Raw genomic sequence first — 26,864 nt, 5'->3', positions numbered from 1 at the left:
GGAGTGCCTGGGAATGAGGCTGCTGATGCTGCAGCCAAGGCTGCAGTCCTCCTGCCTCGGCCAGGCTCCCATTGTGTCCCATCATCTGACGTTAGTGGGGTTGTTTGTAAGAGGCTTGTGTCGTTGTGGTGGGATACTTGGTCATCACTTCAAGGAAACAAGCTCCCGGCAGTAAAACCGTTCCCAACTGCTTGGACAACCTCCTCCCGACCATCTCGGCGAGAAGAGGTCCTTCTGACCAGGTTGCGGACTGGGCATTGCCGGTTTAGCCACCGCTACCTGCTCTCCGGTGACCCAGCCCCGCAGTGCCCTTGTGGTCATGCATTAACAGTGCGCCATGTTTTATTGTCGTGTCCCCGTTTTAGTCAATCTCGTGTTGTCCTGTCTCTGTCATCTACTTTACAGGATATTTTATCTGATGACGCTCGAGCAGCTGCTCGTGTTCTTCGTTTCATTAATTTGACTGGCTTGTCCAAAGACATCTAACTCTTTCACTTACTTTATCTGCATCTTTGTACGAACTTTCTGGTGTCCCCCCCCCCTTGAGTTTTACTAGATTCTATGATTCTATGTGCTCTAACAATTGTGACTGGGCGCTAATGACCTCAGTAGTTAAGCGCCCTTAAACCCCAAACAAAAAAAAAAAATAAAAGTACGGATGGACCTCTTTTATGGCCGCAAGGAGGAGGTTGATCCCACCCTTCTCCGACTACTGTTTCGTTCAATCCTCCATAACTTTTCTGATTCGATATGAATCCACAGGGATGGGTCGAAAGTCAACAACAGGGTTGGTTACGCTTTTTCACCTGCAAGGTGACATGAAAAGCACACTTTACCAAATGCCTGCAATGTATGCACTACAGAGTTTGTTGCCATATATCAGGATTTTCTGTACATCAAATCCCTGGGCAGGACGAACTTTCTGATCTGTAGCAATTAGCTCAGTTGCTTAAAAGGCATATCGCTGTGTTGTCCCAAAAATCTTTTGGTCGTCAACATCAAAGACCTACTGGTTGACCCCCTATAGTTCTGGAAAGTCAGTGACCATCTGGACACCAAGCCACTTAGGCATTGCAGGAAATAAATTCGCCGTGTTCTTGCTTAGTGTGCTCTGCTGGCCAATATGTGGCACTCTCTCCACTTGCCTACCTCAGATACTTGCTGATGGTGAGAAAGCCACTACCAAAGCGTTGCATTTCCTGAAAGATAGAGAGAGAGAGAGAGAGAGAGAGAGAGAGAGAGAGAGAGCGCAGATGTTATACTGAACCACGATACTCCTCCACTCTGTGTTAGGGGTGGTTGGTGGGGGGGGGGGGGGTCCCAAGCGACGGGTACACCCCCCCTGCGAACGACTGCTGGTTCCTTTGCCCCCCCGTCCCTCCCCCCCCCCCCCCCCCCCGCCACGCCATCACTTCGTTGTGTCTCTAGACACTTTCTGCATAATGTTGCTGAGTTCTCAGTTTTCTTTTACCTATCGTGTTACATGTACTGTCGCGCCCTTTTCTAAACTCATTGATTTACTTATATAGTAGGAGCAGCCAGGTGCCCACTTTCTTCGATTTTTACCTTTTTACGTGTTTCTCTCATGAAATGGATTGACTGATGACGCATTAATTTAGTCCCTTTGAACACATCATCATCATAATTATCATCATCAACAACAACAACAACTCCAGCTTCTGCAGCCCCATTAAATCATCTTGTTCAAACTTAGTGACGTGTTGATGATGTCGTCTTTGTTGCCTTAAAGGTGTTCTTGACTAATATCAGCTCACCACGTACATTCTCAAAAGTAAGTAACATTTATGGCCGTTACAGCGAGTATTCAAAGAAAACCTGTTTTGCATCCTTATAGTGGAGCTACTAGCGCCACTATTATTGAACTAGCGCAAAATTTGAATAGACATCTTTCAGATGTAGAAACACGCCTACTAACTTCTACTTATGTTGCAGAATTCCTTCTTGGTGTTGCATTTTTTTCCACTCAATTACAGTCACTTGAAAAGGAATGGACAAGTTACAGGGACACAGTACTAAAAGTGGCTAAAGAATGTCTTGGAACAGTAGTGTGTAAAGGTAGGATGAAGCAAACAGCTTGGTGGAATGACACAGTCAAGGCAGCCTGTAAAAGGAAAAAGAAGGCGTATCAAAAATGGCTACATACTAGAACTCAGGTAGACAGAGAAAGTTATGTTGAAAAAAGAAACAAAGCCAAACAGATAACTGCAGCATCCAAGAAGAAATCTTGGGAAGACTTTGGAAACAGGTTGGAGACATTTGGTCAAGCTGCTGAAAAACCATTCTGGAGTGTAATTAGCAGTCTTCGAAAAAAGGAGGTAAGAAGGAAATAAGTATTTTGGACAGGTCAGGAAAACTGCTGGTGAATCCTGTGGATGCCTTGGGCAGATGGAGGGAATATTTTGAAGAGTTGCTCAATGTAGGTGAAAATACGATCAGTAATGTTTCAGATTTCGAGGTAGAATGGGATAGGAATGATGATGGAAATAGGATCACGTTTGAGGAAGTGGTGAAAATGGTCAATAGATTGCAGTGCAATAAAGCAGCTGGGGTGGATGAAATTAAGTCGGAACTCATCAAATACAGTGGAATGTCAGGTCTTACATGGCTACCGAGCGAGGTGGCGCAGTGGTTAGACACTGGACTCGCATTCGGGAGGACGACGGTTCAATCCCGCGTCCGGCCATCCTGATTTAGGTTTTCCGTGATTTCCCTAAATCACTCCAGGCAAATGCCGGGATGGTTCCTCTGAAAGGGCACGGCCGACTTCCTTCCCCGTCCTTCCCTAATCCGATGAGACCGATGACCACGCTGTCTGGTCTCCTTCCCCAAACCAACCAACCAACCAACCAACCATCTTAAATGGCTACACAGGATAATTGAAATGGCCTGGGAGTCGGGACAGGTTCCATCAGACTGGACAAAAGCAGTAATCACACCAATCTTTAAACATGGAAATAGAAAAGATTGTAACAACTACAGAGGTATCTCTTTAATCAGCGTTGTGGGTAAAATCTTCTCAGGTATTGTTGAAAGGAAAGTGCGAGTATTAGTTGAGGACAAATTGGATGAAAATCAGTGTGGGTTTAGGCCTCTTAGAGGTTGTCAGGACCAGATCTTTAGCTTACAGCAAATAATGGAGAAGTGTTACGAGTGGAACAGGGAATTGTATCTATGGTTTATAGATCTAGAAAAGGCATATGACCGGGTTCCTAGGAGGAAGTTCTTGTCTGTTCTACGAGATTATGGAATAGGAGGCAAACTTTTGCAAGCAATTAAAGGTCTTTGCATGGATAGTCAGGCAGCATTTAGAGTTGACGGTAAACTGAGTTCATGGTTCACAGTAGTTTCAGGGGTAAGACAAGGCTGCAACCCGTCTCCACTGTTGTTCATATTATTTATGGATCATATGTTGAAAACAATAGACTGGCTGGGTGAGATTAAGATATGTGAACACAAAATAAGCAGTCTCGCATATGCGCATGACTTAGTTGTGATGGCAGATTCGATTGAAAGTTTGCAGAGTAATATTTCAGAGCTAGATCAGAAATGTAAGGACTATGGTATGAAGATTAGCATCTCCAAAACGAAAGTAATGTCAGTGGGAAAGAAATATAAACGGATTGAGTGCCAAATAGGAGGAACAAAGTTAGAACAGGTGGACGTTTTCAAGTTCTTAGGATGCATATTCTCACAGGATGGCAACATAGTGAAAGAACTGGAAGCGAGGTGTAGCAAAGCTAATGCAGTGAGCGCTCAGCTACGATCTACTCTCTTCCGCAAGAAGGAAGTCAGTACCAAGACTAAGTTATCTGTGCACCGTTCAATATTTCGACCAACTTTGTTGTATGGGAGCGAAAGCTGGGTGGATTCAGGTTACCTTATCAATGAGGTTGAAGTTACGTATATGAAAGTAGCTAGGATGATTGCAGGTACTAGTAGATGGGAACAATGGCAGCAGGGTGTCCACAATGAGGAAATCAAAGAAAAACTGGGAATGAACTCTATAGATGTAGCAGTCAGGGCGAACAGGCTTATATGGTGGGGTCATGTTATACGCATGGGAGAAGCAAGGTTACCCAAGAGACTCATGGGTTCAGCAGTAGAGGGTAGGAGTAGTCGGGGTAGACCAAGGAGAAGGTACCTGGATTCGGTTAAGAATGATTTTGAAGTAATAGGTTTAACATCAGATGAGGCACCAATGTTAGCAATGAATAGGGGATCATGGAGGAATTTTATAAGGGGGCTATGCTCCAGACTGAACGCTGAAAGGCATAATCAGTCTGATGATGATGATGATGATGATGATGTATTTCTAAGTGAAAAAATGGAGAAATCCTTTGATAGTTTCCATTCCAGTTGGTTCCCTACTAAAAATTCGATGGGTTACTGGCTTATGCCAAAACTGAAACAAAATTGGCGAGTTATTTTTGTCTGAATTGTTAATCTTTGCTCATTTGAAGAAGCGTCATTGGCATAACAGCTACATTTATCTTGTTGACAGGTTTAATTTTGCTTCTTTTGCCGAAACACAGGATCATTTGAGAAAAGTGGCCTTGCAGTAGCTGTTGCAATGTAAATCTGAAAGTGTAATATTAAACAAGCATTTGGCGACCAGCGATGTCATTAGCTTATCGGAAACCTAAATTTCATTCACAGCAAAGAAGGGAGAATCATAGCGACCTCTATTTTACATTGCAAACTATCAGAATTTCGCGCACTGTCGTACTCAAATGCGAATGTCGCATTAAATGTGACCTGCATCGAAATTTTGAGATCTTCACCAAGGAGCGGAAAAATAAAACTTTATGTACTTTGATTTTTTTTTACTGATTAGTTTCTGTAAAGATTTCAGAGCATGCCTCTCAGTTCTGCCACCACAGCACGTCGCCAATAGACACGCTAAAACCTGGCAAATAATGTTCGTTTTGGGTCGCTGTCAGGCAGAATGCCAAGCCAGTTGGTGCCACCAACTGACTGCCACTTTGTGCTGATTCATTAAATAAACAAGAAGATATTTTCTACACTGGGTCAGACCTCCCCTCCCCTCTCCCCGTCCTCCCTCCCCTCCCTCCACTTTCCCCTCCCTCTCTACCACTTCCCCCACCCCCTCCCCCTTCCCTCTCCCCCCTCTCCCCTCCCCTCTCTCCCCTCTCCCCCCTCTCCCCTCCCCTCTCTCCCCTCTCCTCTCTCCCCTCTCCCCTCTCTCTCTCCCCTCTCCCCTCTCTCTCTCCCCTCTCCCCCCTCTCTCTCCCCTCTCCCCCCTCTCCCTCTCTCCCCCCTCTCCCCCCTCTCTCTCCCCTCTCCCCTCCCTCTCTCCCCTCTCCCCTCCCTCTCTCCCCTCTCCCCTCCCTCTCTCCCCTCTCCCCTCCCTCTCTCCCCTCTCCCCTCCCTCTCTCCCCTCTCTCTCTCCCCTCTCTCTCTCCCCTCTCTCTCTCCCCTCTCTCTCTCCCCTCTCCCCTCTCTCTCTCTCCCCTCTCCCCTCTCTCTCTCTCCCCCCTCTCCCCCCTCTCTCTCCCCTCTCCCCTCTCTCTCTCTCCCCTCTCCCCTCTCTCTCTCTCTCCCCTCTCCCCTCTCTCTCTCTCTCCCCTCTCCCCTCTCTCTCTCCCCCCTCCCCTCTCTCTCTCCCCCCCCTCTCTCCCCCCCCCCTCTCTCTCCCCCCCCTCTCTCCCCCCCTCCCTCTCCCCCCTCTCTCTCTCTCCCCCCCTCTCTCTCTCCCCTCTCTCTCTCCCCCCTCTCTCTCTCTCCCCCCTCTCTCTCTCCCCCCTCTCTCTCTCTCCCCCCTCTCTCTCTCTCCCCCCTCTCTCCCCCCCTCTCTCCCCCCCTCTCTCGCCCCCCCTCTCTCGCCCCCCCTCTCTCGCCCCCCCTCTCTCGCCCCCCCCTCTCTCGCTCCCCCCTCTCTCGCTCCCCCCTCTCTCGCCCCCCCTCTCTCGCCCCCCCTCTCTCGCCCCCCCTCTCTCGCCCCCCCTCTCTCGCCCCCCCCTCTCTCGCTCCCCCCTCTCTCGCTCCCCCCTCTCTCGCTCCCCCCTCTCTCGCTCCCCCCTCTCTCGCTCCCCCCTCTCTCGCTCCCCCCTCTCTCGCTCCCCCCTCTCTCGCTCCCCCCCTCTCTCTTGCTCCCCCCCTCTCTCTTGCTCCCCCCCTCTCTCGCTCCCCCCCTCTCTCGCTCCCCCCCCCATCTCTCGCTCCCCCCCTCTCTCGCTCCCCCCCCTCTCTCGCTCCCCCCCTCTCTCGCTCCCCCCCCTCTCTCGCTCCCCCCCTCTCTCGCTCCCCCCCTCTCTCGCTCCCCCCCTCTCTCGCTCCCCCCCTCTCTCGCTCCCCCCTCTCTCGCTCCCCCCTCTCTCGCTCCCCCCTCTCTCGCTCCCCCCCTCTCTCGCTCCCCCCCCTCTCTCGCTCCCCCCTCTCCCACCCCCACCACCTCTCCCCACCACCACCTCTCCCCCCCCACCACCACCTCTCCCCCCCCCACCACCTCTCTTCCCCCCACCTGTCTCTCTCTCTCTCTCTCTCTCTCTCTCTCTCTCTCTCTCTCTCTCTCTCTCTCTCTCTCCCCACCCTGCCCTCCCACATACACCAGCGTTGCTAGCCCACTTTGTTTCTGTGTAGACACACTTAAACTGGCCACAGCAGCCTACTGAACTAATCCCACTTCTAGAGTCTGTGCAGAGGCAGGTGACCTCTTCTTATGCTCCAGTGAGAAAACGTCATGGTGTAATATCTGTACGACATGAGGTCTGTTTCCAAGCATCCTGTTGTTGGTGCTGGAGCTGTACTATCCAAACAACAAAAGTTTGACTGCCACGCTACCAAGACTTTCTGTCCATGTGATGAACTATCTCAAGCAATTTGGTACAACAGAGACATAAATTATTCAGCAGTGATGGAGCAAACACCCTCCTTGGATTATTGACAGATCCACTCCTAGACTGGGTTTGATGGAGTACAACAAGCTTATCACGCCACCTTTAGTTTTAGAAAGGGTTTTTAACAGCATTTTATCAGAGTATCACAAGCACCTGGCGATTTGTACTACTGTATCATGGGAGGGGGACAAAGTTGGGGCCCGCATCTCGTGGTCGTGCGGTAGCGTTCTCGCTTCCCACGCCCGGGTTCCCGGGTTCGATTCCCGGCGGGGTCAGGGATTTTCTCTGCCTCGTGATGGCTGGGTGTTGTGTGCTGTCCTTAGGTTAGTTAGGTTTAAGTAGTTCTAAGTTCTAGGGGACTGATGACCATAGCTGTTAAGTCCCATAGTGCTCAGAGCCATTTGAACCATTTTTTTTGAACAAAGTTGGGTATTCTGTTATCGGCCCACATAGCCACTTCTCGTTGTATTACGCAGAGCTCAATAAGTCACTGGAACATATGAGACTTCTTAGTGGACAAAAGTTTGTCATGTGGATTCTCTTAGTGTTATGAAGGCTATTTAGCAAATTTTTCCAGCAGGTACTCCATGTGACTTTCCATCTGGTGCAGAGTCAGAAGAAAGAGGTAGTCTTCTGCTGGGACCCTGGACACATGGAAGCTGACGTAGCAGCGAAAGCAGCCTGTGGGTGGTCATGGGTGACACTGAGAGTTAGTTAACTGAGAGAGACAATGGCTGGAGGGGGCCAACAATAAGCTGCTGTCTGTCAAACCATTCAACCATGGTGCGCTTCCTTTTCAACACCATGAAGGGATGAAGTGGTCCTCACTTGTCTTCCTATTGGACAAATCACATAAATTTACGTGTTGTCGATTCAGCTAAACATGTCAGGCTACAGTTATCAACAACTTCATTTTTAACCATTGCATAGAAAAGGTTGCAGGGATGCCGAACTAACAAATGTCTTTTATTAGCAGAACACTTAAAAATGAGGACCTAATAAAAACACTGCTTACACCACACCAGTCCATATTCTTCTAGAGTTCTGCTGTGCAGTATGGGATCCTTACGAGATAGGATTGAGGGAATGCATCGAAAAAGTTCGAAGAATGGCACGTCATTATATATTATTGCGAAATAGGAGAGACAGTGTCATGGATATAATAAGCGAGTTGTGGTGCAATCATTAGAACAATGGCGTTTTCATTGCAGCGAGTTCTTTTCCCCAAATTTCAAGCATCAACTCTCTCCTCCGATTGAGAAAATATTTTGTTGACTACCAGCTGCTTAGAGAGAAATTACTATCGAAATAAAATAAGAGAAATCGGAATTTGTATGGAAACGTCCGTTTGTTCACTTTTCCCACTTGGTGTTAGAGATGGAATTGTTGCGAAACAGTCTGAAAGTGACTATCATAAGTAGCAAGTAAAAGCATCTGGAGATGTTTGTGTGCAGCAGGTTGGGCGATGCGGTCGTGCATCCAGAAGCAAGAGTCCCTGGAGGACGAGAAGCAGCGGCAGTTGGACGCGTTCCTGGTGTCTGTGGTGCGGCACGGCGAGGAGTCGGCGGTGCGCCGCTGCCTGCAGCTGGGGGCCGACCCGAACGCCCGCGGCCCCTCGCCTCTGTGCAGGCCGGTGCTCGCCGTGGCAGCCGCTCAGGGACACACGCAGCTGGTGACAGTGCTGCTGCGCGCCGGCGCCGACCCGATGGCCGCTGATGCCAATGGTGAGTGTCCTGCTGTCTGAGCGGTCGGCACCTGGCTGTGGCCCGCGAGAGCGCCAAAATAGCGTTCCGGAAGTTGTCGAAGACCACCGGTGCTGACTCGCCAGATGACGCAGTCTAAACACGTGGATGTCCTGTGCTCGCTATCGCCTGCAGATTAAGTGTTTGCAATGTGTGGATGTGCGAGGCGCTCCCCGTAACGCTATACCTCGTGCTTCCCTTCCTCTTTCCAGTCAGTGCAAAGGGTTGTCAAGATGGTCTGGTGCAGAATGCAGGGGAGAGCATCTGCTGGACACACAAAGGTGCTGGTAGGACTTAAACAGAAAACGAATTTATCGTTCGTGGATATACAGTTGACTTATTCAAGGTGGTCAGAATCCAGGCGAGCAGGTGAAGCTCGTGCAAAGCCAGTACCTGCCGATGCCTGCAAGTCTCGCCGTCTCTGCGACCGGAGTGATGGAGCTGTACCCACAGCGGACAGCTACGTCACGGGATGTTCCCGACCAGATGAGCTGCGGACATTACCTGCATGGTAATGATGGCCAGCAGCACAGCTAGCAGTTTATCAGGGTGCTACTGCTGAAATTTTAGACTGTTTCTAGGGATTAGGAAACCAACAGCTTTGCATGAGGTGGCTGTAATTTTGAAAAATTAAGATATGGCATCTCGGCCACTTTCGCGTCTTAGAACACGGGTTGGGGGCGGGGGGCAGCTACTTCGCACCTCCAGGATGGTGATGGTAGCACGGCAGCTCACCAGGTAGCATCAGCCAGGCCTCCAGGGATCATAGTGGTAGGAGGCATCCAAATCTTCTCCTTAGCAAAGGCGAAGATGAGGCGGCAGCAGCTGCAGCAGTCCATAGCAGTCGAGTCCTTCGCGTTGGACTGGCTGTTGCATCATAGATCGAAGTCATGTGGCGGACCGCAGATGGAGCGTCACAAGTCCCACCTCAGGACAGGTCAGCTACCAACTTATCACTGGGCTTGGGGCTCAATATTTGTACCGGTCGGTGTATGCCAATGGCGTTATCATGTGACTAGAATGACCGAACATGCCCTTGTTTTCTAAAGACACTGCAACGCACTGTGATACCTTTGCCCGCAGTCCTTCAGTATGATTATTTCTGCAGCGTCTGTCTGCTGTAAAGCTACTCATACTTACGTGTTACTTTACTGTGCATGGTCAACAGACTGACGCAATGCTCCTTTTTCCGTTAAGTCAATCTGTAGTATCTGCACCTTGCACCTTGGTCATACAGCTTGGATGGTGTGTGACAGTTAAATCCACGGGGTAGCCGTACTACATGCCATATCGGCTATTCTTCCTTGTTACCATTCCAATCTAAGTATTGCACACTAGCCTGCCTTGGCTTCAGCTCCACTACTGGCTCTGGCCAGGAAACACTTCAAACATTTTTCTCCTACGTACGCAATATCATTCCAGGCCACAACAGCAATTAACATTTACAAAAGTACTGAGCCCTATTAGAACGCTTACTAGATTTACTCATGAAAGGTCACCTTATAGCTGAATTGAAATTTTTGGCTCTTAGTTTATAATTAACAATGTTGACAGCAGTTGTCACATTCGTAGATGTAAATCTTTTTTATTTGTTGCGTCCAAAATATTTCTCAATGTCAGGGCGATTTGCAGATTGAATGCGAACCGTATTTCATGAGCTATTCATTCACATAAATTTAGTTCCACAGCTAAGTGAATGACTGACAACCTATTCGATCATCACTTTAATTTTCGTTATACGAGAGGCCTTCAATAAGTAAGGCAACTAATTTTTTCCTGAGAGCAGCTTGGTTTTGTTAATTATTCCAATACACCATATTATTCCCAGCTCTTGTAGCTACAAAAACCTATTTTTCAACATAATCTCGATTCAGTGCTACAGCCATACATCACTGTACTGTATACTCTCGTGGTACCACTCTACTGGTCGACATCGGAGACAACGCGTTGCTGCATCAGGCCGCGCTCCGGAGTTAACGGCACAGCAAGTGACGCAGGCCTGCCGGCTGAAAGCCATCTCTTAGCAGTACACGTTCCTGCGGGCTCGGGCCGTGAGAGTTTGCATAAAGTGGAGTGAAAAGCGAAGCCTGTTGGGAGTCGCCCAGTCGCAGTCCCGTGTGCACAGAATAAATTTTAAAAAAATCCTTTGGATCTTCTCAAAAACCAGGCAGGAGTGTGGAAGTTTTGTTGGAAATTTCCACTTTACTATCTTCGTGCACAAGCACGGATTGGCGGAAGGCTGTGAGACTCGAAGTAGGAAGGGGGGCATTTGTTTAGAGACGAGTCCTGTGACTGGACAGGAAAGCGTCGCCCTACTGCTGTTCTTTAGCAACAGCCGAGTTATAAGTGTTGTGTGAAGGGGCAGTCAGGACGGACAATATCAATCTATGCGAGTAGGTAGGTTTCACAGCTGCAGCGAGAGTCAGCCGGCGATGCGGGAGTTGCAATCAGTCAGCAGCAGTCGCTTTCACCATCGTTTTGGATTTGGTGATACCGCAGCTCGGAAGAATATAAGGCTTAATTCAATAAATGCGTTGAGTTCCATGCTATTGCGCTGTATTCAAAAGCAGTCAGATTCAACAAGTTCAATACGAATTAATACTAGGCCAAACTCAGAGGCACAGTTAAGGATAGACGACATTCTAAGGGTAGAGGATATTCTTGGCAGTCGAAACTTTTAACTGATTAAGAAAAATGACTTTGACAATAAATTTAGTGCACATTTATATAAAGTCATTTCTCTCATAATTTCCCACCGCCCCTTCCAACCTTATCTTTTCTAACATCGCATCTTCATCAGTACTGTAGGTGGTGTTACACCACGTATATAGACGTAAGTGTTATCATCTCTGTTAGATCTCGGTGTATGGGCGAACAGGAAATAATCAGAAATAATCTGCTTTAACTGTATAATGACGCAGAAAGATAGTCACTTAGATATCGATAATCTTCCTAGATAGTAATAGGTTCAGCTACGTGTTCTCTATATTATGTATATATAGACAGCCTAAACCACATTCAATTGGTTTTAACAGTGTAACTGATTTAAAACCATTTTTTCGCCATGGTTTTACCTAGACATCGAGTGATGTAGATATGTCTGAACATTATATTACTTTCATAAGGGCATAAGTGTGCTGTAAAGATTTTGATTAATGGTCTCCGTCATACGATTGTAAATTTAATTTGTGTACATGATGTAATCCGAGATGGTTGCCCTTGCTAATCAATGTATGGTTTGTACTTAAAACCACCTAGACATCAGATGACATGTTGCAGTGAAAAACTTGTTAAAACATCGTTCCTTTTCGATAGTAAAATTACACAAGGCACTAAAATAGTTGTGAATAAATAAATACAACGTATGATGTGTTAATTTCAATCATGACATCGATAATTGTACCCTTAGAGATTGATATTGTTTTGGATGTAATAAAATTGTACCGCCCTGCATGTTACGTAGAAATAGAGAACCTAAACCAAATGTCTTCTGGTTTTTGACAGTGAAAAATTTTTAAGTTTTCTAGAATTATAAAAAAAATTTAAAATTTTTTATATAGGTACTTCGAAAATGTGTTTTAAGATCATGACAAAATTACTTTCTCTGTCTTGGGTTAAATATGTTGTAAGTAACAACTGGATTTTATTTATGTAAAACAATTATGTGGAACACTATATCCATGCTCCTGTCCAACAGATGACGGTATGATCGATTCGAAGCACCAGTGCCACATGGGGGGTTTACGTAGCAGTTAAGTATTTACACTGATTCAGTCAGTTGTCAGCTGCTATGTATGAGCACTTTTAGTCGACGCTCCAGTATCAAATTTGTGCATGGTATTTCTTTTATATTTGACATGCAGATTTCTAGTTAAGTTCACGACGCTTACGTATGTATAAGTGGTGCACGTAACGCCATCTAGAGTACCGATGAAAATGATGCGATGTTAGAGAGCATAAAGTATGTTGTTCTAGCTCCATATATTGCAGTAAATCGAAATATTTATGTACAGTGTTATATTATTGTGGTTGCCTATTTGTCCCGTCTATTTCGGTTCCATCCTGTTGCAGATCCGAAGATGGCAACATAGCCTTACCTACACCGGTTATCTGAGTCTAATAAAAGATTTACTAGCGATGTTGGTGTTGGAAGTTTCTTTTAGAGTCCGCACTCTTGCAGATCACCTCCACACTGGCAATATACGAAATATATAACTTACAGAGTATCGAACGATATTTTTGATTGGATTCAAGACTTGTAGACAGCGCTCAACACGTCGTTCTTAATGTCACAAAACCGACAGACGTAGGCTTGATTTCCGAAGTACCTTAGCGAAGTGTGGGAGGACCGTTACTGTTTAAATTACACAAAATTAATTCAGTCTCCAACAACAAACTCCTTGAGGCTCTTTCCAGATGATGTGATTGTCTATAAGGAAGTAGAAACACCAAAAGACTCTAATGAACCGCATGAATACCATGCCGCGCACTGACAATCTGTGCAGGAACTGGCTGTTGATAATGCATGTAAATAAATGTAACGTATTGGGGGAAAACAGGCGAAGGAATCCGCTACTCTAAGATTACACCGTGCTGAAAAACAAGTGAAAACTGTAACTACCGTCAAATACTTAGGAGTAACCATGCGCAAGGACCTTAAGTGGAATGATTCGCATTTGTTCAGACAAATGCTTTCACGGTGCAAAAGATTATGCAGACGCTCAACGAAGTGCGCTGTCGGCGCTATATGAGAGGTGTTATGCATCAGTCACAGGTTTACTATTTAAATTCCGAGCGAGTCTAACAACATATTAATTCCTGCTACCTGCGTCTCGCGAAATGACTACAGCTAGAAAATAAGAGAAATTAAAGTTAATAATGTGGTTTACGGAAAATCAATCTTACCACGCGTCATTCGTGAATGGAACAGGGAGGGAGGATCAGTTAGTATGAACGGGAAAAATGATACATTAAAACGTATACAGGTATTACAGTTATGAATCACCGGTATTTTTCGATATTTGTTTGGTCTTGTTTACAACAGGTATTTTTATTTTTTTGCTGATAACCGATACCATGTGATCAAAAGGATCCGGACACCCCCAAAAACATACGTTTTTTCATATGAGGCGCATTGTGCTGCCACCTACTGCCAGGTACTCCATATCAGCGACCTCAGTAGTCATTAGACATCGCGAGAGAGCAGAATGGGGGGCTCCGCGGAACTCACGGACTTCGAACGTGGTCAGGTGATTGGGTGTCACTTGTGTCGTACGTCTGTACGCGAGATTTCCACACTACTGAACATCTTTAGGTCCACTGCTTCCGATGTGATAGTGAAGTGGAAACGTGAACGGACACGTACAGCATAAAAGCGTGCAGGCCGACCTCGTCTGTCGACTGACAGAGACCGCCGACAGTTGAAGAGGGTCGTAATGTGTAATAGGGAGACATCTATACAGACAATCACACAGGAATTCCAAACTGCATCGGGATCCACTGCAAGTTCTATGGCAGTTAGGCGGAAGATGAGAAAACTTAGATTTCATGGTCGAGCGGCTGTTCATAAGCCACACATCACTCCGGTAAATGCGAAACGGCGCCTCGCTTGGTGTAAGGACCATAAACATTGGACGATTGAACAGTGGAAAAACGTTATGTGGAGTGTCTAATCTCGGTAAAAAATGTGGCAATCCAATGGCAGGGTGTGGGTATGGCGAATGCTCGGTGAAAGTCATCAACCAGCGTGTGTAATGCCAACAGTAAAATTCGAAGGCGGTGGTGTTACGGTGTGGTAAAGTTTCCCATGGAAGGGGCTTGCACCCCTTGTTGTATAGTGTGGCTCTATCACAGCACAGGCGTACATTGATGTTTTAAGTACCTTCTTGCTTCCCACTGTTGAAGAGCAATTGCATTTTTCAGCATGATCGAACACCTATTCATAATGCACGGCCTGTGACGGAGTGGTTGCACGACAGTGACATCCTTTTAATGAACTGGCCTGCACAGTCTCCTTACCTGAATCCTATAGAACACCTTTGGGATGTTTGGGAACGCAGACTTCGTGCCAGGCCTCACCGACCGACATCGATACCTCTTCTCAGTGCATCAATTCGTGAAAAATGGGCTGGCATTTCCCAAGAAACCTTTCAGCACCATATTGAACGTATGCTTGCGAGAGTGGAAGCTGTCATCAAGGCTAGGGGTGAGCCAACACCATACTGAATTCCAGAATTACCGAAGAAGGGCGCCACGAACTTGTAGGACATTTTCAGCAAGGTGTCTGGATAGTTTTGATCTCACAGTGTATCAATTTGCCATAGGAGTGGTGCTAAAAAATTTTATTTCAAAATAAGACTATTTTACAAAATGACTTTTGTACTACGTTCCGTTGCTTTTGAAGGACTGCCGTCGTCTTTGAACTTCTCAACTTTCAGATTGACACATTATAGAACAAATAAATGTGAACAGATTCGATCATAAATATTGGCCAATGGATTAATTCATTATTGAAATTTTAAATTTTGCCACGTAACTGTTCTTGATAAATTCTGAATTTTCTCCACTACCTGAAATTTTTGAAACAACATATTTGGATTGTCATTAAAAAACAAATTTTATTCAAATTCCCATTAAAGAGTATAGATAAACATTTGACTCAAGGGTTTTTCATTCGAAATAATTCAAGAAAAAGAGGCTACAAATTTTTAACCAAAGCTTAATATTTGTCTATCATTTCTATGAAATAATAGGTGAAAGAAAGTTGTGGTGACATAAATTAATAACTCCACAATTCAATCATAGTTTACAATGAAAATATAAACTAGTTGACCTGCTCCCTTTGTATACATAAGAAGAATTATCTCGATTTCAGCATACTCTATGAGCGGGGGTTTAAACAAAATAGAATCAGTATTCAGTATTCAACCTTTCACTAATTTTTGAGAAAAGAAGTGAACGGTGTATAAACTAATTCTTCTTTCATTAACCTGTGTATCTGGTATTTTGATGTTACGTATCGTGGAATGTACAATGCAAATGTCTGCGTGAATCTTAGAATCTTTGTTGCATGTCTACGTTAATTTTGTAAAGAATAGCAATAAGGAACCGAAAATCGGGTATTTCAGAAACCGGTTTGTTTGAGCGGCGTTAAGTCAGGTTAAAGTGAAGATGAAAAAGCCCGTATCACCAGAAACCAGTTGTTTCAGCGATAACCGTCACCCCTATCAGTTACACAAGAAGTATCCTCCGCCACACGCCGTAAAGCTGGTTTGTGGAATATAGATGGAGATGTAGTGCATTTGGCCATAAGACAGAGACTCAGTAAGAAGCTGGAAATTTAAAGGTGGCTTGATAGAAAGTTCCGATCGGAATGGGACAATGCCGTGACTGATGGAATGGTTTTCAAGCTTCTCCTTAACGTTGGCGAGTGGCGCAATACAAAAGACTTGCAACCGCTAAGTGATACAGTACTGACAGGGCACGAGACATATCCTGGTCGCATATACAGAAGAAACAGGGGAGTGAGTTAGCTGACGGTCTATTTGAGAAAATAATCACTACGACTTTCTTCTGAGTTCTCGATTGGCACTAGAATTTATTGGAGTCCGGCCCTGTGAATAATGCTGACGATAAAGTGCGACTGTACAGTCTTAGGCGTGGGTCGTCGTCCTCTTTACAGCCCCAGCAGCCTGTTATAGATTTTAGCTCGTGCAATGATCAGTAAATAATTATATGAAATAAAATAAAAAATTTAATGGAAACGAAAAACTAAATAATGTAGTCAACATAGTAGCAAATTCAAACTTCATACTCAGTCTTATATTTTCAGTAGTATGAAAACAAATATGATGGTCTTAGATATCGATTTTTGCCTTAAGTAGTGCGTGCAGTTCCGATTCGATTGCGCAGAATAGGCAGTAATATTTCACAGATACCCCATTTAAATCGGCTGTCTTGAAAACAAACAAAAGTCTACTTGCCGACTAAACATTATTGAAATATTCAACAGTGATGCTGTTTAACTGTCCGCTACAGTTGCCGGCCGTCGTGACCGAGCGGTTCTAGGTGTTTCAGTCCGGAACCGCGCTGCTGCTACGGTCGCAGGTTCGAATCCTGCCTCGGGCACGGATGTGTGTGATGTCGTTAGGTTTAAGTAGTTCTCAGTCTAGGAGACTGGTGACCTCAGATATAAAGTCACATAGTGCTCAGAGCCATTTGAACCATTTGTCCGCTGAAGTTCGCCTTTAAATGAACTAACACGCGCACCACGTTAAAGTTCTGCAGTTGCGCAACTACACTGAAGAGCCAAAGAAACTGGTACACCTGTCTAATGTCGTGTACCGCAACACGACGTGGTATGGACTCCACTAATCTGAAGTAGTTTTGCAGAAAATTAACACCGAAAGAGTAAGAGGGGTGGAGATCTCTTCTAAACAGCACGTTGCAAGGCGTCCCAGATATGCTCATGTCTGGGGAGTTTGGTGGCCAGCGGAAGTATTTAAAGTCAGAATAATGTTCCTGGAGCCACTCTGTAGCAATTCTGGACGTGTAAGGTGTCAGATTGTCCTGCTGGAATTGCCCAAGCCCGTCGGAATGCACGGAGGACATGAATGGATGCAGGTGATCAGGCAGGATCCTTACGTACATGTCACCTGAAAGTCGTATCTAGACGTATCAGAAGTCCCATATCACTCCAATTGCACACGCACCGCATCCTTACAGAGCCTCCACCAGCTTGAAGAGTCCCCTGTAGACATGCAGGGTCCATGGATTCATGAGGTTGTCTCCATACCCGTACACGTCCACCCGCTCGATACAATTTGAAACGAGACTCTTCCGACACGGCAACTTGTTGCCAGTCATAAACACTCCAATGTCGGTGTTGACTGGACCACGTGAACCGTAAAGCTTTGTGTCGTGCACTCGAGGGTACACGAGCGGGCCTTCGGCTCCGTAAGCCCATATCGATGATGTTTTGTTGAATGGTTCGCACGCTGACGCTTGATGGTCCAGCATTAAAATCTGCAGCTATTTGCGGAAACGTTGCACTTCTGTGACGTTGAACGATTCTCTTCAGTCGTCGTTGGTCCCGTTCTGGCCGCAGTGATGTCGGAGATTTAATGTTTTGCCGAATTCCTGATATTCACGGCACACTCGCGAAATGATAGTACGGGAAAATCCCTACTTCGTATCTATCTCGGAGATACTGTGTACCATCGCTCGTGCGCCGACTATAACACCACGTTCAAACTCACTTAAATATTGATAATCCGCCATTGTAGCAGCAGTAACCGATCTAACAACTACGCCACATTTATTGTCTTAAATAGGCATTGCCAATCGCGCAGCGACGTATTCTGCCTGTTTAAATATCTCTGTATTTGAATGTGCATGCCTATACCATTTCCTTTGGCGCTTCAGTGTATATATCACTCGAAAGCAGCGTAAAATCGTCTGTCACGCGCGAAAGTAATTCTGTTAAGTTTTCTTTGATGTCCGGATAGCTTGAATCCTGAGGAAGAACATGGACTATTTTTGAAAGTAAAGTAAAAAAAAGGCACTTAAAGTTTTAAGTAGGGTATCGAACACATTTCTTTACATCAGTGAACATAAATCACGTTGGGTAATGTACACACTGCATAGCGTGCAGCTAGTTCAGGGCTTAACAACCGGCCGGTTTTGAGCGCGAGTACTCGCGTGTGCTCAGGCACGTGCTCGCGAGCAGCTGCAAGGTCGCGGAGTAGGGAGGGAGGGGAGGGAGGGGAAATGCGCGCGCGCGTTTGAATAGGGCCGCAGCGTGCCTATTGAATTCGCGCCGACTGTGTAACGTTTAAAGTACTACGATCAGCTCTTAACAGTCACTTCGCTGGTTAAGAATCATGTGAAGTCGCCGTTGTGTAACCCCAACAGTGCTTTCGCAGTTCAACCTCCATTGGGGGGAATTGTATCTGTTTACAGGAAAAGATGGTGTTGCAAAATGTTTAGTATGTCAGAAAACGCTGAATTCTTTTACGAAATTTAATTTGCAGCGACATTATATGTCGTACCACGCGAAAGACTACGGACGTGGAAAATGTGATTGACCAGATTGTGCACAGGAAGTTATTAAACTTAAAAGGAAGCTATCCGAAGAAGATCTGGACGACGAAGAAAAATCAACTGAGGCAGCTCTCAGAGTGGGTTACAAAATTGCTTTGCTTTTAGCAAAATCCCTGCGCCCCTTAACTGATGGCGATTTAATAAAGGAATGTTTGGTAGTTACAGCGGAACATTTGTGTCCATCTGAAGTTGAACAGTTTCGGATTGTGCCATTAACTAACATGACCATTATGCGTCGCATACAGGACATGGCAGACGACGTCCAGAGCCAGCTTGCAAATATCTGTAAAGATTTTATGGCGTATTCTCTAGCTCTGGACGAAAGTGTTGGTATTACTGGAACAGCGCAGCTTGTCATATTTATTAGAGGTGTTAATAGAGATCTTCAGGTGAGGGAGGAGCTCCTCGATGTAGTAGCCATGAAGAACACTACAACCGGAGGTGATATTTTAAGTAGTGTTGAAGAAAGCGTTGAAAATATAGGATTGTCGTGGAATTCTTTAGTTTCAGTGTCTACAGATGGTAGAGGCATACACTAAGCTAATAAAATTATGTGGCACGTATACATTCTCCTTTATTTGTTTCATTTGTCGCAGTAATAATTCGTGAGTGATATGCCTGCAGGTGGCCGCGGATTTACATCGACTGGCGGCAGCTGTTGTGTACCCCACGTGACTCTCCCCACTCTCCGCTCTGGTCTGGTAGTGGGGGTAGCGTGCTCGCGCTGCTCCGTGCTCGCGCCTTGCTGCTCACAGCTTGCTCCGCGAGCACGTATGTTGTGAAGCCCTGAGCTAGTTCAACAGCACGATTCCAACATGCGTGCAGTGCCCACGCCCGTCTGCATGCACCACTCGGCAGCAACTCTGTATGCGTGCCACGTCGTCGTGTGTTGGGGTAATTGCGGAGGGGTGTACCTTTGCATCGTGCTGCGCTTACCTGAACAGGCAGACTCGTGAGAGCGGCTGACGTTATTGCACGTACAATAGCTTCATTCCTTACCATCACTCTACTCATCAGTACTACTGAAATACGAGCATAGCTGTGGGTAACAGCTAGGAAATGACGGAGTGTCCTTTAAAACTGGCAGGCTGTTCAAGAAACAGCCAATAAAATGCCTCCCACTCTCTAACACGAGTGCAAAATGTGCTCATTAAAGCAGGAGTCGAAATACGTGTAATTACCTGATTAATACACACACGGGATTTAAACTTAGTAATGCATGGGAACTAGCACTGGCGGTACAGAGGCACAGTCGGCCGCAGACGAACGGATCAGTCAACACAGAAGGGGGAATCGGAGTCCGAACGCAAACTTGGCGCCAACACACTGCCCGCGCGCGAGTAGGGCTGCCATTTGCGGCCGCTCTTTTCCCGCGTCGCGCACGCGAAGACCGTGGTCCATGTCTTCGGCAGGGAGCACGGACGTCGTCTTTCTCTACGATTCGTCTACGATGTCTTCATAGGCCCACTCCATGGCGCCTGCGCTAGAGCGCCAGCGCATATATTAGCAAGCCACTGCAGCGATACGTTTATGGCGCTCTGAAGGACCGACCGCAGTATAGACTAGCTCATTGCTCGTCTCCAGGGACAGGTGGTCGCAACAGTCACATGGTATCGTTCAAACGAAGTTGCCCTCAATGCCGCAAAAACTATCACGGTCTACTTCACCAAGCGGCGCCCTATCCCCCGCCACATCATCACTTTTGCGGGCGTCTGAGTCCCATGGTCCCCGGATACGATTTATACAGCAGAAAAGTCGCTTTGTGATTTCTAGGGGAGTTATCCGTAATCATTATTAAAGTTCGGTTTCACTAGTATTTTCAATAAGCTGTTAACAGTTAATTGTAGCAAGAAAAACATTTTTAACCGTTTCTGTCGTAATACAATTATATTAGCTCATATAAATGTTTTGGACGGACTATCACAATAACGAATTAACACGAATGAACTTCAATAACAGTGAAATGTATTTGTGAAAGTTCAATATTTTACTGCAGAATGTTTTATGTAAGTAAAATGACGTCCCTGTATGTATTACACATGTTTCACGTAAAAGGTTTTCCTCAACCTCAGTTTGGTTTCTTGACTGCTGTATGTACTTGCTTGCGCAAAAATATTCAAATGTCTACTTCGTACTCCTTACAAGCAATTAAATATTGGCGACATAAAAACTGAAACATTGCCACAAAAACTAGATAAAATGGCCCATTAGTGTAACTTAAACGCACTCCGAACGTACACCACGAGAAACATTCTAAATTATCTTCATTTCATACCTTAAAATGTCGCATCACACATCTGACATACAGAAAGTTGCAGTAACTGATAAGTCATACAATTCACGAAATATGCTCATTTATCTCTTGAAAGAAGTCCGTTTTTCTTTACGAAAAACTAAGTTAGTTCGTTATTCTGGATGTCACAGGCTATCTACCCTTTGTACCTTTTACGCTACAACATTTTAAGGTTTGTTCACTGTTGTTAACACTACTTAAAATACTTGAATCTGCATCCGTCCGTCTCTTGGTCAGCGTCTACCCACTGCTTACCTTCAGTGTCATAGTGGTGATTACTCCTCCGAAAATTACCGCCATTTCAGTTATTTTGGACAAGTCAGTGTTACTCTGTGACTATTTCAACAGGTTTAAAACAATTCTAAGACTAACCATACTTATGAATCGCTATAACTGCATAAATTCATTGAAATTCTTAAAATACCATTACTTCTCTCAAATAGGTTACAAATTAACCATCTGAGAAGTTCCACATACTTCAATATTCAGTTGCAATTAAGACATATCGGGGTATGTAGGAAGGGAAGTATAACACATATTCTGAAATGTGGGAGCAATCCAAGGTTGAACAGCGAAGAAGATAGATTTAAGGGAATTTGACTAAAGTACTTATTGTAAGTTCCTTCCTACGACAGGCAAAAATAAACTGCAGTCGAGTCTCGTGGTAAATTGTCCAATGTATAACAAATACAACATCCAAATCATCGTTCCCCCATAGCTACACCAAAGTGAATTACGAGCTCTATGTAACTACTGAACCAGCCCCGCCAATGGCCAGATTCTGAAAAATGCTTATAACTAATCGTTTCGCGAATGAGAACATCGCATAGCAGACTGGTCGAGGACATTTATTTCTCACTTGGTACAGCTTGACAATATGAAAAATTTGTACCAAAAAACTATGTATGAATGACATCGAACCTTGTACTAATCAAAATAAATAGTCTTCCCTTAGAGAAAGTGTTTCTCTTTGCTCCTGAGTCCTATTTTCCGCAACTACAGTTTTCATTACACATACCCATTAGAAATTTCTTGTGAACACACAAATTCGTTAACAGAATGAGATTTTCACTCTGCAGCGGAGTGTGCGCTGATATGAAACTTCCTGGCAGATTAAAACTGTGTGCCCGACCGAGACTCGAACTCGGGAACTTTGCCTTTCGCGGGCAAGTGCTCTAGAGAGCACTTGCCCGCGAAAGGCAAAGTCCCGAGTTCGAGTCTCGGTCGGGCACACAGTTTTAATCTGCCAGGAAGTTTCACACAAATTCGTTAGTTGTTTTACTCCAGTGCATCAAACTCCAAAGAGTCTTTAATGGGATCCGAAAGAACTAGTGTAATACTGTTCGTCATAGACAATATCAAGCAGTTGCAAGTTTAGCAACATAGCTTAATCTCTCATTGAAGGCAGAATCTTCTGGGTGATTCGTCAGCGCTATATTACTACGCAAATTTCTCCAAAACTCCGCGTCTTATCTGAAATGTTAGGCAATTCCATTGCTTTATCTCCGCATTCAACATTGGTGAGGATTTCTAATTCAATTTTAGCCATCTATTCTGGTTCCAAAATATCAATCTTATCCGGGTTTTATCACCACTTTCAAAAATTCCATCTACTTTTATTCACAAATATCACTTGTCTTCAACAATATAACTGTCTTCTTTTTCCTCCACTACAACTCTGCGTTCTCGGTTTCTCTCTTCAGCTTCTAATACATTATCTTCATCATGTTTCATTACATCCTATTTCAGAAGATTAAATTTCTTTCTCTTCCTCCTCCATAAGTTCTGATCGTTTCCCTCCAGATAGATTCCTGTTCCTCTCCAGAATAGGAATCTTTATCTACGTTTTCAAATTTGAATTCTATTATTTTCAGTTCTTCATTAAATTCCTGCATTTCATTAACTACTGTTTTTACTCCCTCAACATATAAGTTTGCAATAATTAATTTACTAATGCGTTTTCTCTACCATTCTTATTACTTTCTTTGCTGTAATTTGTATTCACTTTCTTCACGCTTATTCTCAGTCTTTACTGTATGCGAGTTTCAACACGCGTTTTTATCACTCTGTGTTCCCACATAACTTAACAGTAAAGTAGCTGAGAACTGTACATTGCACGAATATATATTTCAGTCTTCTGTCCTTTATGTCTCCTCGCCCCCTCTCTTTCGATCTCCCTCCCCTCCCCTCCCCTCTTTCGATCTCCCTCCCCTCCCCTCCCCTCCCCACCCCTCTTTCGATCTCCCTCCCCTCCCCTCTTTCGATCTCCCTCCCCTCCCCTCTTTCGATCTCCCTCCCCTCCCCTCTTTCGATCTCCCTCCCCTCCCCTCTTCCGATCTCCCCTCCCCTCTTTCGATCTCCCTCCCCTCCCCTCCCCTCTTTCGATCTCCCTCCCCTCCCCTCCCCTCTTTCGATCTCCCTCCCCTCCCCTCCCCTCTTTCGACCTCCCTCCCCTCCCCTCTTTCGATCTCCCTCCCCTCCCCTCTTTCGATCTCCCTCCCCTCCCCTCTTTCGATCTCCCTCCCCTCCCCTCTTTCGATCTCCCTCCCCTCCCCTCTTTCGATCTCCCTCCCCTCCCCTCTTTCGATCTCCCTCCCCTCCCCTCTTTCGATCTCCCTCCCCTCCCCTCTTTCGATCTCCCTCCCCTCCCCTCTTTCGATCTCCCTCCCCTCACCTCTTTGGTTCTCCCTCCCCTCCCCTCTTTCGTTCTCTCTCCTCCCCTCTTTAAATCTCCCTCCCCTCCCCTTTCGATCTCCCTCCCCTCCCCTCCCCACCCCTCTTTCGTTCTCCCTCCCCACCCCTCCCCTCCCCTCTTTCGATCTCCCTCCCCTCCCTTCTTTCGATCTCCCTCCCCTCCCCTCCCCTCCCCTCTTTCGATCTCCCTCCCCTCCCCTCTTTCGATCTCCCTCCCCTCCCCTCTTTCAATCTCCCTCCCCTCCCCTCTTTCGATCTCCCTCCCCTCCCCTTCCTATTTCGATCTCCCTCCCCTCCCCTTCCCATTTCGATCTCCCTCCCCTCCCCTCCCCTCCCCTCCCCTCCCCTTTCGACCTCCCTCCCCTCCTCTCCACTCTTTCGACATCCCTCCCCTCCCCTCCACTCTTTCGACATCCCTCCCCTCCACTCCACTCTTTCGATCTCCCTCCCCTCCCCTCCCCTCCCCTCCACTCTTTCGATCTCCCTCCCCTCCCCTCCCCTCCCCTCCCCTCTTTCGATCTCCCTCCCCTCCCCTCCCCTTTCGACCTCCCTCCCCTCCCCTCCACTCTTTCGATCTCCCTCCCCTCCCCTTTTGATCTCCCACCACTCCCCTCCCCTTTCGATCTCTCTCCTCCCCTCCCCTCTCCTCCCCTCCCCTCCCCTCCCCTCTTTCGATCTCCCTCCCCTCCACTCCACTCCCCTCCCCTCTTTCGATCTCCCTCCACTCCCCTCCCCTCTTTCGATCGCCCTCCACTCCCCTCCCCTCTTTCGATGTCCCTCCACTCCCCTCCTCTCTTTCGATCGCCCTCCACTCCCCTCCCCTCTTTCGATGTCCCTCCACTCCCCTCCTCTTTTTCGATCTCCCTCCCTCCCCTCCCCTCTTTTGCCCTCCCCTCCCCTCCCCCCTCTTTCGATCTCCCTCCCCTCCCCCCTCTTTCGATGTCCCTCCCCTCTTTCATTCTCCCTCCCCTCCCCTCTTTGGTTCTCCCTCCCCTCCCCTCTTTCGATCTCCCTCCCTTCCCCTCCCCTCTTTCGATCTCCCTCCCTTCCCCCCTCTTTCGATCTCCCTCCCCTCCCCTCCCCTCTTTCGATCTCCCTCCCTTCCCCTCCCCTCCCCTCTTTCGATCTCCCCTCCCCTCTTTCGATCTCCCTCCCCTCCCCTCCCCTCTTTCGATCTCCCTCCCCTCCCCTCCCCTCCCCTCCCCTCTTTCGATCTCCTCCTACCCCTTTTCCTTTACGTTATCACCCCTACCTCAACAGTAGATTGCTGTTCATACCACCACAGTATTTCTTCCCAGGTAGTGAGTAGTGTGTATACCAAGTTAGGCTGAAATTGATCCATGTGTTTAGGACTAGTGTTTTATTCGCGACTTTGGCCGCATACGTTTATGTCACATACATTTCACACACATTAAACACATTTCAAACATATTTGCATACTTAGTTCACACAGTTTCACGAAGCTCAATGTTTATGACTTAATATCTCCTGAATTACGTGTCGTACAGAGATATAATTTTGCACGTTCACTCAATGGTATATGAGAATATTGTCTCCAAAATGTCGAAAAAATAGTTAGCAGTAAGGAAATTTTAATGTCACGCCGGATGAGGCAGTATTACTGCATTAACAGTGGATGTGTAGTAAGCGATAAACATTTTTTCCTTTTGTCATTTGTGGGAATTGTCAGCGAGAAAAAGTTAAAGGATCTGACATTGTGTGTAAAGTTTGTTGTAAGTCACTAAGTGCTCTCATTTTCAAAAATTTTGCAATCCGTGTGATTGTTTTAATATACTATAAATAAAAGTAGGTGGTGCACAATGAAAATTCGTTTTGTGACCGAATGTTTTTGACTGTGAAAATACAAACTTGAGAATGTATTTCATTCCAAGAAAACTGCTAATACAAAAGTGCCAGGTGGACATTTCACGTAACTCGCAGAAAACCAATGTATTGATGAAAGCATGAAAATACTGCCTGATGATAAATCATAAAAACTCGGAACCGGTAATGGTACTTCTTGATTAAAGTAGCCTGAAACCAATTTGTAGTTGATTGCTGTACACCATCAATAACTTATTTTTTTAACGACAGCCACGGTCTCCAACCATATCCACACACACCGAAGTGCCAAAAAAAACTGGTATACGCATGCGTATTCAAATACAGAGATACGTAAACAAGCAGAATATGGTGCTTCGGTCGGCAACGCCTACATAAGACAAAAAGTGCCTGGCGCAGTTGTTAGATCGGTTACTGCTTCTATAACGCTAAGTTATCAAGATTTAGGTGTTTTTGAAAGTGGTGTTATAGTTGGCGCATGAGTGATGGGACACAGCATCTCCGAGGTAGCGACGAAGTGGGGGATTTTTCCGTACTACCATTTCTCGAGCGTACCGTGAATATCAGGAATAGGGTAAAATACCAAATCTCCGACATCGCTACAGCCGGAAAAAGATTCTGCAACAACGGTACCAATGACGACAGAAGGGAATCATTCAACGTGACAGAAGTTGAACGCGTCCAGAATTGCTACAGAGTGGCTCGAGAAACACACTTCCGAGTTTAAACACTTCCAGTGGCCAGCAAACTTTCCAGACATGAACATTATTGAGCATATCTGGGATACTGTGCAACGTGCTGTTCAGAAGCGACCTCCATCCCGTCGTACTCTCACGGATTTAGGGACACCCCTGCAGGATTCATGGTGTCAGTTCCCTCCAGCACTACTTCAGACGTTAGTCGAGTGCTGCCACATCATGTTGCGGCACTTCTGCATGCTCGCGAAAAGTGCAATTAAAGTAGCAGGCTTCCCCTTGCAAACTATCTCAAAAAAGGCAAAAAGATTTCTATCCACTGGAAATATCACTGCAAAGACATTTTATTTGTTTTGTGGCGCTATATTTGACCTCTACCAGTAAGGAGAAAAGTTACAAACATTTCACTCTTTCACTGAGCAAGTTTCATAAGAATCCGTTCGGCGAAGAAGTACAGCCGCCAAAAATTATCGAACTCCGTCGCGAACTGTTACCCCGTCCGCCGTGTCCTCGAGTTCTGGCTCCTTGCCAGCATATTGTCTTCACAGACGTGAACTAATGAAACGGTGGGTGGAAATTTATTGCGGATTCCAACCCAATCCCTATTTTGTAAAGTTCG

The sequence above is a fragment of the Schistocerca nitens genome, chromosome 2, assembly GCF_023898315.1.
Source record: "Schistocerca nitens isolate TAMUIC-IGC-003100 chromosome 2, iqSchNite1.1, whole genome shotgun sequence".
Taxonomy (NCBI): Eukaryota; Metazoa; Arthropoda; class Insecta; order Orthoptera; family Acrididae; genus Schistocerca; species Schistocerca nitens.
The sequence above is the reverse complement of the archived record's forward strand: the minus strand, read 5'-3'. Positions refer to the sequence as shown.